At 37.3% G+C, this 16,670-nt stretch overlaps 1 protein-coding gene and 1 pseudogene across 1 annotated transcript in view; both read left to right on the forward strand.

The window, feature by feature from the left end:
* Pgm2l1 (phosphoglucomutase 2-like 1) overlaps positions 1–16,670 on the forward strand; it is a 69,224-nt gene that overhangs the window by 11,049 nt on the left and 41,505 nt on the right. The gene's annotated exons all lie outside the window — the stretch shown is intronic.
* LOC102030521 lies at positions 8,439–10,404 on the forward strand (annotated as a pseudogene).

Below are 16,670 nucleotides of genomic sequence, written 5' to 3' on the forward strand. Positions count from 1 at the left end.
AAAAAAAAAAAAAAAAAAAAAAAGGACTTGAGGACATGTGTGGATGTGTGTTAGTACATGCATATAATCCCAACACTTAGGAGGCTGAGGTAAGAGGATCATGAGTTCAAGGCCAATCTGTACTACATAGTGAGACCCTGTCTCAAACAAATAAACAAAAGCATGTGTGTATCTGTGTGTATAGTATATATAGTTGAAAGGAAAGAGGTTAATATTTGAAGTCCTTATTCTCCTGTAGGTAGACTGACTCCTGCTTGTCATTTGGGGACCTTTGCCTTATTTTTTCTTTCAGAAAGGGCTTTTGTTTAGTTCCTTCAAATTTTCTACAAGGTCATTCATTAGAAAGTCTCCTTGGCTACAGGTTTGATCTAGAATTGTTTTCTCTTTTAAAAAATCAGAGAGAATATGGAGAAACCAATAAAAAGGAATTTATCACCATTTGGTTCTTCCATATTTTATTTGTGAGATACATTGAATTAATAAGCAAATGCTAGTACTATTGTATTTATTATCTAATTATTATATATTATAATGTATTATTATATATCTTTAGCTCATATTTGCATGGTTCCTCCTTGGATAATATAGACTCTTCCATGTCTACTTTTGGAGAAACAATATGATTGATTTGTTTTATTGTTGATACCTATAGAAATACATCCCCATGATAAAAAATTGATTAGTAAAATTTAGTACAGTTTTTACTAAAGCAGTGTTTTTTCATTAGTTGATTTTTTTTTTTTTTTTGCATTACTGCTAATAATTACTAAAGCTGCTGCCCTCTGGTGTTGGGATTTAGTGGAGAAAAGTATTTATGCCAATGGAGAAGAGGAAGGAAGATTCTAAATGGGGTAGTGTCACCAATCCTGCATGAAATCATTCATAGTAAATAACTGAATGAGCACTGTACTTTACTAAAATGTGTAAGTGGTAATACTTAATGCTCAAAACAGCATGAAAACTATAATACTATAAATGAAAAATATTATCTCCACATTCAAAGACATTTTAGTTTTTACCAGATCAGAACCTATCTTATTTTTGTTAAACTAATGGTTTTATTTTATTCTTCAGAATTTTATTATATCATTTTCTCTCTGAAATATTTATTGATAATTATAATTAATATTATGCAAGCAAAAATTAGAAAAAACCTGAATGCCCAGTGTGTCTCAGTTTCCTGTCACCATGATGTATCAGTCAGTGCTCACTAGAGAATCTGATATAATACAAGATATACAAATATATAAGAATTTATAAGATTGGCTTATGATGGCCACCCACAGAGTCAGGTGTGGAAGGGTACAAAGATCTGTCTGCATACTGGGGATCCGTGTAGTGTCCCGCGCAAGTCCCTGTCAGGAGGCTGAAAGGTCTGCAGTGGAAGGCTGAAGGGTCAGGGCTGGAAGCTGAAGAGTATGCTGAAAGCAAGGAGATGACATCCAGGATGAAGATGAAGACTGGAGCTCCTCCAAAGAACACGGAAGCAGTCCTTTCTTCTTCATTTCCCCTCTGTACCATTCTGACGATAATCAAGGTGGATCTGTGCTGAGCCAGTACAATTTAGCATTACTTACTCAAGCTGACACACTCAATCAGCTACCACACATGACAAAATACCTAAAGTAATCAACTTGTTAAGAGAAAAGGTTTATTTTGGCTCACAGTCTTGGAGGTTACAGTCCAGAATATGTTGGCTCTGTTGCTTTGGGCTTGTGGCAAGACAGCACATGGCAGCAATTCATAGTGTAGCAAAATTACTCACCTCATGGCCAGCAAGAAAAAGAGCAAGAAGAGACTATGGTCCCATAGTCCACTTCAAGAGTATGCCCGTAATAACCTCAGGATCTCCTACTAGGTTCCCACCTGTTAAAGTTCCCACAAACTCCCAATAGTGCCACCCTGGGGATGAATTCTTTAACACATGTACACTTGGGGAATATTCAAAATTCAAACTATAACCCATCAATAAAGGAATGGCTAAAATAGCACAGATCTATATGTATTTACAGAACCTGTAGATATAGATGCATAAGTACATAAATCTATATATTTTTTAAAATTCTATTTTTCCCTTTCAACCCAGCTGTTCCCTTCCTGGGTATTTTTCCAAAACTGAAAACAATACCGCAGTAATATATGTGCACCCATGTTTATAGCAGCACAATTTTTCAGAGCTAAATCTTGGAAACAACCCAAATGCCTATCAACTGAGGAATGGAATGGATAAAGAAGATACGGTATTTTTATATAATGGACTATTACTCAGCTATAAAGAAAGATAAACTCAAGGCTTTTATAGGTAAATGGATACAACTAGAGACCATACTCTTAAGTAAATCAGACTCACATGTGTAAACATTGTATTGTCTCCCTACTGTAAGAAACTGAAAGAGTAAATAAAATCCAAACGGTACAATAGTTATTGTGAAAGGGAAAGAAACTGTTCAAAAGGAAAGAACAACTAGGATGAAAGGAGAAAAGAAAGAAGGAAAGGGAAAAATATATATATATACACCAGATAGCTAAGATAATTGTACTGTTAATTTCTATTGGTTTATTGAAAGGAACAGTTAATGCCTAATTTTTTGACCAATTTTATATGCTTATATCTGGTAATCTGAACAACTACTTTGAAGACAACAATATGCAATATAACCACCATTGCTGAATTTCTATCATCTTAGGTTTTTTTGAAATTCTATATCGTTTCTAATGTTTTATTATTTTTTTGTATTTTTAAAATAAAAATTTATTTTGTTGTAGTAAGAACATTTAACATGGGATCTGCTGTATTAATGTATTTTCAAGTGTACAACACAGTATTACTAACTGTAGGTACAACCAGTGATGTTGGTTATGCAGCTGTACACACTTGTGAATTATGTAAATATAAATTATGGTGCATAAGCTGGACTTTAAAAAGTATACAGAGAAGTCCTATCTAAAACTAATATTGCCAGGTGTGGTAGTGCATGTCTATAATCCTAGCACTTGGAAGGCTGAGGCAGAAGGATCCCTGTGAGTTCAAAGCCAGCCTGGGCTTATGCAAGTTCAAGGCCAGGCTGAACTACTTAGTAAGACCCTGCCTCAAATAAAAGTAAGTAAAATAAAACAAAACCAATGTCATAGAGGAAACATGGATAAATCAAGATGGATACTATTTTGCCTTATAATGTCATTAGTGGCATACAGTGCTTGAGAGTGTCTTATTTTATCTTTGTAAGAAATTTGGAAAACATAATCTAGTACAGTACTTGAAAGATAATTGGATTCTGAGTGGCTTTATGAAGCATTTTTTAAAGACACACAAATTATAAAGATAGATTTAGGGATAGGAATATTGCTCTGCGGTAGAATGCATGCTTAGCATGTGCAAGGCCCTGGTATAAGGCCCAGCACCAAAAACGATACAAAAATAGGTTCATGTTTGAATTGTAGTACATTATCAATTATTTGACATTCAAGTTTTTGCTTATAATTATACAGGAGTTCTTTAGCTATAGGAGACATTTTAGCTATTTATTTTATATAAGCATGAATCAAATTTCATAGAAACCAAATATGTAAATTACTATCTTTGTAAAGTAACCAGTTGCTACTTAGATAACATTTTAAGCTGTATTTGCTATGTTATGTTATTGTTGGTCTGCATTTTGTTAAGAAACTATACATTCTAAAAATGTTATAGTGTACTATTTAAAGATCAGTTAATAGAAGTCCATATTTTCAAAAATTATGTATTAAGTATATAAGAAATATAAAACTTTTATTTTTTATTTGAATGTAATCTGGCATTAGGATAGTTGTTTTTTGTTTTTCTCTTTTTGAGACAGGGTTTCACTGTGCAGTTCAGGCTGGCCTTAAATTCATTATGTAGCCCAGGCTAATCTTTAACTCAAAGTGATCCGCCTACCTCAGCCTCCCAAATGCTGGGATTACAAGCATAGGGCACCACGCCCAGGTTTTATGTAGTTTTTAAAGAGGAGTTGTTTAACTTCCATGTTTATCTAAATAAAAAATAAAGTGATTTTTTAACTAAACAAGAAATTCGAACAAAATTATAGTATTCTTAGATATGTGTTGGTTACTGTGAATAAAGCAAAGAAGGGAAGAGACTAAGATTGGTATTGGACAGTGTGCTGGCCAGTGGTTCTTTCCAGGCTCCTGCTGTCTCATAGACATAACTGCCCATAACAGCTGGTAAATGTGAAAGTTTAACATTTATTAACATATGTAAAGATATTAAAGGTATTATAGGCAAGAAAAATAGGGCAAAGAAGTGTTCTGAAAAGAAGAAAAGAAGTGTTTTAAAAAGAAGCAAAGAAGTGCTGTGAAGAGAGAAAATAAGCCCTGCATACAGAACGAGCCACTGAGAGTAAGAGAGTGGTCCCCCAAAGTCAATGACTGCTGTCTTTTATATCCTCTTCTGACATCAGATTTGGACTATTGGAAGCTGTTCTGCCCATATATCTTGGTCATGATTTGACAGCTGTCTGTGACTGACGGGTCACACCAACTTCTTTGCAATGCCTACTTCACGATCAGGGAAGTGGACATGAAAATTTACATTATAGCTTTAATTTGTTTCTTTTAAAAAATCTGATTCAAATTTAGCCAAATGTTATGTTTGGTTTTTTTTTTTTTTTTTGGCACTGGGAATTGTACTCAGGACCTCGTGCTTGCAAGGCCAGTATGGTTCTGCTGAGCTATATTCCTGGCCCCCAATGTTATGATTTTAAAAGATGGAAACTGTTTAATATTTTCTGTCTTTTTTCAAAGAAAACAGGAATAAATTTGTTCTCATCTCATTGCTTTATTTTTAATTTTCCTAAAAGGCTATATGAGCATCCTAATGTAAAACTTTGATAATGACATTTGATAAGAATCTCCAGGCTAGAGCCTGTAATCCCAGCACTCGGGAGGCTGAGGCAGGAGGATTGTTGTGAGTTCAGACCCACCTGGGCTACAAAGTAAGCTCAAGGCCAGCCTGAACTGTATAGAGAGACGCTGCCTCAAAAAGACAAAAAAAATAAAAAAGAATTTCAGGCTACCTTCTAATCCATCTCATCCTGGTTATCTGCTACAACCTGGTTAATCAGCCAAGAATCAACAATAAATAGAGTCCAATTCCAGTTAACTCAAAGATTAATGTTAGAGAAAAACCGATCCCAGAGGACACTGAAGTTCAAAACCTTTTGGGGCTATGGCTGTAGCTGAGTGGTATTGTATGCTTAGCATACCTAAGGCCTTCAGTACCATCCCCACTGGGGGTGGGGGAGAAGAAAACCTTTTTAGATTCAGGTACTCTCTCCACCTCTCTGAGCCTGAGTTTGTGGAAATTTTTTTTAAAAATGGGAATAACTACCTCAGATGATCCTTAGCAGGATTAAAGATTCTAAGATTTCCATTTTGGTTTTTTTTCTTTATTTTTGTCTGTTTTTCTTCTGAGATAGCTCATCTTTTCCTTCACTGCAAGCATCTTTTCCTTTGAGTCATTAATCGTAGATAATACCTGCAATAAAATCCTCATCTACAGGTGCTAACAGATATCTTGGAGTTGATCACCACTGTCTTTGCTTTGGTTCTTAGTCTGGTGATTGTGGGTTTTATCATGGATATATTATGTTGTAGAGACCCTAAATCTTATTATTCTTTAGGAGAAACTATTAATCATTTTCCCTTTGCTGGGACACAATACCCAACACTCGCAACTTAAAAGAGGAGTGGTGTATGTTGGCTTACAGTTGTCAGAGGATTCAGTCCACGTTTGGCTGGCTCCAAGGCAGAAATGGCACGGCAGAGGCAGGCTGCTTAACCCATGGTAGCCAGGAAGAAGAGAGAGGAGAAAGAGAGAGGGAGAGGGGGGACAGAGGGGTTGGGGAGAAACAGACAGACAGATGGAGGCACCATGTCACATCCCCAGTGACCCTTCTCCTAACAGCATGTTCAGCTATGGGTTAACTCATCAATGGTTAATCCTCTAGAGACTATAGTATATACAGAAACCAATCACATTTCTGAAGCCCCATCTCTGAATACATGAGCCTTTGGTGGGGGTATTTTAATCTAAACCATAACAGAGTGTTTGTTTTACCAAGTAATTAAATTCACTGGACTCATACTGCAGATTGCTTTTTTGCTTTGTTTGTTTGTTTGTTTATTTTTTGAGACAGGGTTTTGCTATGTAGGTCAGGTTATCCTTGAACTCACTATATGTAACCCAAACCTGAATTTGGGATCCTCTTGCCTCAGCCTCCCGAGCTAGGATTATGGCTGTGCCCCACCACACCCAGTTCAAACTGTTTCTTAAAAGGCTGCTCAAGTCTGTTTATTTTTGCTTTATCTTTTTTTTAACCTTTAGCTAGAGTCTTTCTCACACATATGTAGTACAGGGATCAGCCATAGATTTAGACAGGGTTTATACAGAATGTATGTCCATCTCTAATTTTGTTCCTTTCAGATGCATGTTTCAGTGGCTGTGGTTGCCCTGAATGCTGGTATGGTTCTTCAAGACATAAGGACTATGGGATTGTTATTGTTATTTAACCTTACTCATGGCCCTACTACATCTGCCCTCAAAAGCCATAAAAAATGGAAAGTTCACCCTAAGCTGGTGTCATCTCCCAAGTGTTAACCCCCTTCTAGAACCAAGCCTTTTTTTTTTCACTTTTATTACTATCAAGCCTGTGTTTGTTTGCTTTTGTATTTTGTATAGAGGTTATAGTTATCAACTGTAGGAAGGCTAGATATGGTTGGAGTTTACTTGGACTTATAGGAAGCAAATGATATGTGGCTGTTTTATACAATTATTTCTTTTTCTGTTCACCAGTATTTATTTGGTCTTTTTTTGTTGTTGTTACTGGGAATCAAACTCAGGACTCTGTGCTTGCCAGGCAGGTGCTTGTGCCACTGAGCTGTGTCCCTGGCCCCAGTTTGCTAATATTTAGAAATACAATTAAATTTGTATATTGATCTTGTATCCAGCAGTCCTACTATGTTTTAACATCAGTTCTAAAATTTTTTTGCTATTTTAGATTTTTTTTAGTGTATGCCAAATCATTTCACCTGAAAAATATGAATTTTGTTCCTTTTTTTTTCAATTTATATACTTATAATTTTTGTTTTTTCTTGCTTTAGTTTGGCTATGACTATAGTTTTTCATTTTTTCTTCTTTGTTTTCTTTTCTATTTTTAATATCGCTAGCCATTATCAATCAGGAAGCTCCTTTCTACTTTTTGTATTCTAAGAGTTTTATATATATATACACATATGTGTTACACATTACATATAGGTATATTATATATGTATTACGACTAAACATACAGTCTGTGTATTCATTGATTGTTTGGATGAACAGTGATCTGATGCTATGCTATTATAAGAAAAATATAACTATTTTAGTCCTTAAAAATATATATATATTTTTATATATATATATTTTAGTCCTTGATTCCTGGCACAGAGCTCCTAAAACCTGTAGAATTTCCTGAGTTATAGTAATATCTTTTCTTATTCATAATGATTCCCTTCCAATCACATCTGAATAAGGTGACTGAGTTGGAGACACTATAGCCTTACAATAAAGATGGTCACCAGAATGACTGAGCAATTACAGGATTAGACCTTTAATTCTACCCCACAGCTTCAGGCCAGAGGAGACCAGGGTCTGGAAATTGAGCACTGTAACAACTCTTCAACTTCCCAGTTGGGGAACACATCAAAATAGGAGAGAATGGTGTGCTGGAGAGAGAGTGGAAGCTCCATGCCATCTTCCCCCTGTGTGCTTTGTCCTATTCATCCCTACAGTTTGACTGCTCCTTTCTAATAAATTGGTAAGTATAAGCATTCTGTTGAATTCTGTGAGCCATTCTAGCAAATTTTTGAACAATGAAGAGGTTCCAAGAACTGTACCTTGTGGGTTTATAGCCAGTTGATGGAGATACATGTGTTGCCAGGAACTTCAGATTTGTGTCTGAAGTAAGATAATACTGCGAAACCTCAGCCTTTTAACTTGTAAGATCTGATGCTAACCCTGGGAAGACAGTGTCAGAATTATACTGAATTGTTGAGTACTCAGTTTGTAGCCATAGAAGTGGAGAATTGATTGGTGTTGAGAAAGACACCACCTACTTGGTATCGGGGAAAAATTCCTCACAGGTACATCTTAGAGTACCTGGCACATATTAAATACTCAACAAATATGTATTAAATAAATGAATGATTTTATTTTAACTATAAGCTGGTTCAATCTTATTTCAACAAAATTATTATGAGTTACGTTGTGAGTTGGAGCAAATAGATATATAACTTCATAGGTAAAACCCACGTTTAATTAATTTAGAATACATAATATTCTAAATATTGCCTTTGTATTTAAGATTAAAATGAGTTATATAGAGAAAGCTGACTCTGAGAGGCAGGAAGCACTTGGGATCATGCACAGGGTTGGGACTGCTACAAAGGCTGCCTTGGATCCTGCTAGAGCCACCCTCCTTCCTTCTGCTGCTGCTGCTGCTGCTGCTGCTATTGCTCCCCACATCAGAACCACTGGGCTGCAGCTTCCAGCAGTGCCCCCAAGAAAGAAGAATGCAGGCAGTAGTTCAAGTGGAACAGAAAATTCTAATTTTTCTACAGATCTGGAACACACAGACAGTTCTGAGACTGATGGCACATCCTGCCCATCTGTCAGTTTCACCTGTTCCCTAGCCCAGCTCAGCCAGAGTTCCCCAAACTCCAGCCTTGTTAGAAATTTGTAGTCCTTTGGCACTGAGGAGCCTTCATATTCTATCAGAAAAGTGACCCATAGTCAACAGCAACCCAACCCTGTGACTCTGAAAAAGTACCCCCCTTGGCAGATGTATTCATCTGGCTCAGAAACTGAGCAAGTGGTCAGTTTCTCAGAGAAACAAAAAATATGGCTAGTCGTGATGAATAACCACCACCTCGAACTCCAACTGGAATGCACCTTCTTTTGAGTCTGATATACATATCTCCAGCCCCATGTGTTTCATGATGAGAGCATCACCAAGGATATATCTTTGAAGGATTTGAGCAGCAACCTCTCTCATCGCCCCAAGTGCAATAGCTTCCATGAAAGCCACCATTTCAATATGAACTGTCCTATGCTGGGCCGTGATTCTCTAGGACACCATTACTGGGAAACATGAGAGACATTTCTCTATTTTAGGGTGCCTGCTCTATCACAACCTCTCTGCTAACTAATGCAGGATGAGAGCACAGACCCAGGATAAGCAAGAGAAAGGATGCTGTCCCACAGGCAAGATGACAACAGACCTGCAGCCAGGCACCAGGTACCAATAGAGAGGTAGCTGTGATTTAAAGAAAAGGTGGCTGAACTTAGGAAGAAAAGAAATTCTGGACTGAGCAAAGAACAGAAAGAGAAATACATGGAACACAGGCAGACTTACGGGAATACTCAGGAACCTCTCTTGGAAAAGCTGACCAGCAAGGATGATTTGGCTCTCTTCTGCAGAGCATAAGCCCTGACTTCAAAGGAGTGGAGAAGTTATGGCTGCAGGGCCAAATCGCAGAGGGGAACAGCATGATTAAAACAATCACCTTTGACCATTATGAGTGTGATCCTTGGTGCCATTCTCCCTATCCTGAGGAGTATGCATGGTTGCAACATCTCTACATGTGTGAATTCTGTTTAAAATACATGAAGAGCCAAACAATACTCAGCTGCACATGGCCAAATGTGTGTGGAGACACCCATCTGGAGACAAGATATATCACAAAGGCTCAAGCTTGCTGTTTGAAGTAGATGGCAGGAAAAACAAGATCTACTGCCAAAACCTGTGCCTGTTAGCCAAGCTTTTTCTGGACCAGAGGACATTATATTATGATGTGGAACCCTTCCTGTGTTACATTATTACAGAAGCAGACAACACTGGCTGTCACCTGATGGGATATATTTCCAGGGAATGTAATTCCTTCCTCTTCTACAGCATACCCTGTATCTGTGCCATGCCTCAGTTTGTGAGATATGGCTATGGCAAGATGTTCATTGATTTCATTTATTTATTTTGAAAAGTGGAAGAAAAAGACAGCTCCCCAGAACCTCTGCTTTTAAATTTGGGGCTCGTGAATGACTGCAGTTACTGGAAAGAAGTGCTGGTCCACTTCCTGCATAATTTCCAAGTCTAAGCGATTTCTATCAAAGAAATTAGCCAGGAGACAGCTGTGAACATTGTCAGCACTCTGCCAGTCTTTCAGATGCTCAAGTATTGGAAAGAAAAATACCTGGTTTTAAAGAGACAGGACCAGACTGATGAGTAGATAGTCAAAAAGGCCAAAGGGTCCAACTCCAGTAAAACCATGGATCCAAGCTGCATAAAATGGAAACCTCCCAAAGGAATTTTAAATGATCCATCATTCTGAGCCAGTGAACCCCAGCAGTAGGAATGTGTCCCCTAGGGAATCTGTCTGTTATTTCTGTTGCTCTCCTCATTGGCATGTGCAGTACACTTTGGGAAGGCCACGTCCCTCAGGACTGCCCTGGCTTCCCCCTTGTGTATATGCAGATGCTGGTTCTGAGGAACTGTTGTTTCAGCCTCAGTGAGGTTGCCTGGATGAGACCCACATCAGCTTGGGTTGTGGCTTCCTTTTAGCAATGACCAGTTCTGTTCTGGTACTGTACCTGTCAAGTCACTGGTTCTACCTCATGTCCTCTGAGATTTGCTCTAGTGCTTCTTGCCACCTGGTCACCAGACCTCCAAATACAGTTACCACTGCTAGGATCCTTGCAGTTACTCCTTCCAGGAGTACCTGGGGAGGGGCAGGAAAGGGGCAGCACTTGGGACTGTGTATTCAATGAGAGGGGGACCACTCAACTCAGATTTCACCTCACTTTACCTTTTATTCCTCCATTTTTATCCATATGGGGGATGACTAGAGCCAAGAATCTGCGAAGAATTTCCCAGGGATTAGTCTCGATAACAGCTCATAATCCATCTGAATCAGATAATGGTGAGAGGAAAAAGAGGCGATAAGACCCTGCTGATCTGTGCTCACCTGTGGGCACTAGGAAGAGTCTCGGTGGAAGAGAATGGATACTTCTTTAGTGCCCAGTGGTGAAGGTGCGCTCTTTGCTCCTTGGCCCTAAAAAGTAAAAACTTTTCAGATGCCAAAATAATTTCCAGTTCTGTCATGCTATACATTACTGGTTAGCTCTAATGCACAACCCTCTATAGATTTTGTCCAGAGCTTCTGGGAGAAATTGAGAGTAATTGGAAATGATTTCCACATCATAGCCAGAGACTCAGAGAAGCAGAGTAGTCACCCTGCCAAGGTTTGCTTTTCCCCCTCGGGTAAGACTGAAGTCCTTCTGACCCTGCAAGAGCTCATTTTTCCCTTTTGGGATGTGCCACCTCCCCTCTTCTCCCCTGTTCGAGTGCGGAAAGAGATGTTCCCTCTAATTTCTCCCATGCCTGTTACAACCCACTATCTTGGGGCAGCTTTTGATGTCTCACACATCACCCTTCCCAACTTGGTCTCCTATGACACTGCTGTCTTTAGGTGGCCCCCTCACCACAGTCTTGACTCTGATCATTTGTGCTTGCTTCTTATTGTTTCTGTACATGACTTGTATTCACTGTGGGTTGAGGGGAGCTGATTTTAAGCATGTTCTGTGGCAACTCCCCTCCAGTGTCACTGTTAAAATTTATCCCAAAGCAACTTCCCTGGGGGTTTTCTTGAGGGATAAAAGCCTTTTACATGCAGTGTCCTTCCCCATGTGTAGTAGAATGTGCTCTTCTATATCTACTCAATAAAGCACATTCTCTGCTAAAATATATATATATGAGAGTGAGAAGTCCTAGTTCTGAGTAGAAATATTTGAATCATACAGGGGTCCATGTACTTCTACAGAATAAAGTTATGCCTCAGTAGGGGCCAAGTTAGTAGTTCTTGTTTGGGTATCATTACCTCATGACACATGTTTATCTTGGTCTTCTATATATAGTCTATACCTGCCAGCATCTTTTTAAACTATGAAAAAGATCATTTTAGTGTTAGGCCTGGTTATCCGGTACTGAACACTCTTCAGATGCCAGATGTAGACCTGTCCAGAATATACTTGTCTAGATACAAATTTCCTGTAGTGTCTCCTAGAATTTATTCCCTTTGCGCCTTTCATAAAAGGCTCAAAGAGCCCATAATCTTAGTCTGCACCCTTTAGAGTAGCTGTGAGAGGTGAGGAAAGGAAGGGAGTAATATTTGACACCAGGGAATAGCCAGGTACTAGGTAGAGCTTTCCTGGATGTAAGTACATTCACATGTTGGTCACTAAATATGTTTACAGGCACGTAAAATTACACATCTGGGTCTTTTTCTTTCATCAGTTATTTTATGTATAACTTTAATATAAATACAAATGTGTGAAAGATTAAACTATAATTTGATATCCTTATAAATCTTTTACCCTTTCTTTTCCAATTTAGTATTTGTAAATCAGTGCATCTATTTTTTCCTTACCTGCTGGCACTAAAATTTTTGTTTTTTCAATTTACTATATTTCCTTTCTTATAGTATTTTCTAGTCTATATAATTTTAATTACTGTAACTTAAAAAGTAGTGCATACATATACACAAAAGCTAATTTACTATGTACCCTCTTGTTTCCTTATAGCTATCTAGTTTCTCTATCCAAAGACATTTCCTTATAGCTATCTAGTTTCTCTATCCAGAGACATTTTTCACACATATTTAATGTGTCACTTAATATAAATAATAGAATACTGTCCTGCTAATGTTATGCTTTCATAGTATTTTATTGAATGTATATGCCTCCTTCCCTCTCCCTCCTTCCTTCTTTCCCTCCCTCCCTCCCTCTCTCCTTCCTCTTTACTTTTTTACTGTCATTATTACAAGCAGAGTAATGTTTCCAGTGCACAATCTTCAGACACAGTATAAATATTCTATGGAATCAATTCCTGAAAATGGAATTTTTGAGTCAAGTATTCTGCAGTTACATTTTTTAATACATGTTGCCTAGTTACCTTCAGAGAGAGAATACCAATTTATTCTGCAAACAATATTTAAAAGTGTTGGCTTTCCCAAATTCTTCAGTCTACAATGCAATATCAAATATATTTCTTTGCCAGTGTCTTAGTTACTCTTCTCTCATTGCTGAGACAAAATACCCAATACCCAAAATTAAGGAAGGAAAGGTTTATTTAGCTCAGTTTGTGGAGGTTTCAGTCCATACTCGACTGGCTCCAAGGCATAGTGGCACATGGCAGAGGGCAACAGTTCAGGGCAGTGGAAGATAGCAAGGCAACAAGAGCAAAAAGGGAGGAGCAGTGGCAAGCAGCCTCTTTCCCTCCTTTACATTATATGCAAACTACCTACTCTGGGGCAGGTGTAGCACTCACACCCATGAATCAATCATAAATTCTAGAAGCCCTCCCATGACGGCAGGAGGCTTTGAGGGGACATCTAGACACAAACCATAATAGCCAGTATGAAAAACAAACAAAAGCTATTCTATTTTAGTCTTAATTTCCATTTTCTTCAAAATCAGGCTGAGTATATTTTAATATGCTTAAAAGACATTTGTTTTTTTGAACTGATTTCATCTTTTGCTAACTTTTGTATTTAGTCATTGATCATATCTTTTTAATGTTAATGAAACAAAACTTTGTTTATCATATACTACTCTTTGTATTTTGAATCTTGAATTTTTTCACAGAGGACATAATTATGAATTTATTGACAGCATAATATTTCACTTAGGAAATATACTTAGTATTTCCTTTTTGTGGGACATCTTAAAGTGTTTCTGATAATGTTGAAAACATTGTTTTGCACAGTTTTGTTTTGAATTACTTCTATATAACATGTAAAGATGGCATATGATGAAAATATATGGTTTAAGTTTTTTAAATTACTATAAAAGTTACATGGCCATTAACCCCCCTCAGAACACTACCCTTACTTCAAACACACTAATCCCATTGTTCTTTCCACTTTCTGAAGCAGTGCAGGAGGCCCTTTTTTATGAGTGTCTTTATGCGTTGTGACCATAAATATGGTGAAAGGTGTTATGGCTCATAAAAACCTTATGGTGTGTCTCATCCAACTTATTCGCCAGATCTGGCACTGTGAGACTTCTGGCCCTTCCCCAAAGTCAAAATGACATGAAAGGTGAATGTTTTGAATTGATTCAGGACATTGAGGAAGCCACACAGCATAGCTAAAGACACTTACAAAAGAGGACTTCAAGAAATTCTTCACAAATTGGCAAGAATGATAGGATAAGTGTGTTCAAAGAAAGGAGGCTTATTTTAAGCAGGATTAATTGCAAGAGGTCTTTTATTGTGATAAAGTTAAACAGTCATTATACTTCCTGATCATGTCACATATGTGATAAATTTAATTCATGATAAATGCAGTCAGGTCATATTTGTAGCATGGCATCAAAAGAATATGAAAATTAAACCTAATTATTAAAAAAGAAAAAGTTTCCTTTGTTGGCCGTTTTCATACTCATGGTAAGGTTCTCTTCATTGGTAATATTTTCAACATTACAAAATATGTATTAGACTTCAGGCTATGAATCTTTGGTATAAATTAATGGAGATGCAGAATATCTGTGGTATCCTGAAGAACTGTCTGACTTGGAGTTAGGATTCCAAAGTTCATAAGTAAAAAGCATATAAGAAATTATCCTTGAAAACCCTTAATTGGGGGCTGGGGATTTAGCTCAGCGGCAAAGCGCCTGCCTGGCAAGCGCAAGGTTGTGAGTTCGGTTCCTGGTACCGGAGAAAAACCAAAAAAAACCAAAAAAAAAAAAAAAAAAAAAAAAAAAAAAAAAAAAAAAGAAAACCCTTAATTGCCACAAATCTCTATACTCATGATTTTAAGTATCTACCCTCTCATATAGCAATATATGAGAATATATGTATATAGTAATATACCATATATAAAGGAACATATATAAAAATATAATTTTTAATATTGATTTGGCAAGGTAAGATTAAATATGATTAATAATGTATAAGTAATAAAAGTACTGTATAGTACGGTGTTGTATAATAGACTTCTAGTAACGATAGATGAGATAATTGGGATAATCTTCAACAACAAGGGGGGGGAAAGACAATAGAGATTTAAAGATCTGTTTGAAGATGTTAAATATTCAACAAGTCAGTCATTTCTAGGGCAAGATCTAGATGAAAGAAATGCCAGGCCCTCGATCTAAAAGACAGAAATTCAAAATGCTAAGTTTAGCATTTATGGCCACATTTGCCCTGGGTATGTTTTCTGATTCAGGACAGGCAGCTAAGTAATTTAGTAGTCGTTTTTTAGCTTTGCTGGTATAAAGGGGCAACAATTAGAATCTAGCCAGATGTGACAGCCTATGTGTGTAATCCCAGCACTCTGGAGGCTGAGGCAGGAGGCTCACCATATGTTTGAGGCCAGCCTGGGCTACACCACGAATTTAACGCCAGCCTGAGCCACATAAGTAAGACCCTGTCTCACCCCCTCCCCAAATAATTTGAATCTATATCCTACAATAGGTTAAGACCCTGAAAACACTCCTACTTGAGATTATCCTGTAGTTACTAGTGAATGAATTCAAACTCCTCACACAGACTACATCCCTCCTCTGAATCATTTAGACTGTCTGAAAACTGGATTAAGATGAACCTGGGTTACTAGTGCTTTCAGGTGACTAAGAAAAGAAAAAATAAATCTTTCCTAAAGTAAGTACCTTCATCCCAGGTTTTAAATTTATTCTTATTAATATTGCAAATATAATATCCAGTACATTGTCGGATAACCAGGCTAAAGAAACAGGTCAATATGAAAAATACCTTACAGAAATAACATAGTACAAACTGACCTGCAGTTTATACTAAAGTTATTTTTTTATCATATGCATGTTTTTAACTAATTATCACATTCAAAAAAAGATTTTAAAAATTGGTAGAGAAATGAAAAAGACATAGTATATTTTTTAAAATAGAAATTCTAAATCTGTAAAAAGAACCAAAATTAAGAACTCAAATAAATTTAGCAATATTTTAGGGAGAAAAAAGTACTAGACTGCCATAGAAGATGGGCCAATGGTCAATATTCAGAATAAATCACAAATGGTAGTAGATGGAGGAAAAATAAAAGGTAAGATACATAAGATGACACCATGAAAAGTTCTAACATTTTTTCGTGGGCTGGAGATGGAACCCGGGCATGTTACCAGGTGGTGTAAGGACCAGCATTGCTTTTTAGGTTCTTTGTACCTGTTCAATGAATTGGACAGAATATTGGGTGAACTTGAAAGATTAACATTTAAGGAAAACATAAAAAGGGGGAAAAGAAGCACAAAAGCAGTGCTCGAGAAGAGGGTGCTTGGAAGGAAAAAGAGAAGCTATTTCCTGCAAGTGGAACAGACCAGGAGACAGTGATACAAAGTAAATGCTGCCATCTTTTTATATCTTTTTTGTAGTTGATCCAGGTTGCCCCACTTAATTTTGTGCTAGAAAATTGGTATCAGGTACTAAGCTACTCTTCCTCTCATGTCAGAAGATCGATATCAGGTACAAGGTTCAGCGTGTTCTTGTGTCGGAAGATTGGTACTGGGTACAGGGCTTGGCTTGATCTTGTGCCAGGCTCAAGAGCTGCTGTTCTGTGCCCATGGTTAA

This window comes from Chinchilla lanigera, unplaced genomic scaffold (assembly GCF_000276665.1).
Source record: "Chinchilla lanigera isolate Chin_1 unplaced genomic scaffold, ChiLan1.0 scaffold00013, whole genome shotgun sequence".
NCBI lineage: Eukaryota > Metazoa > Chordata > Mammalia > Rodentia > Chinchillidae > Chinchilla > Chinchilla lanigera.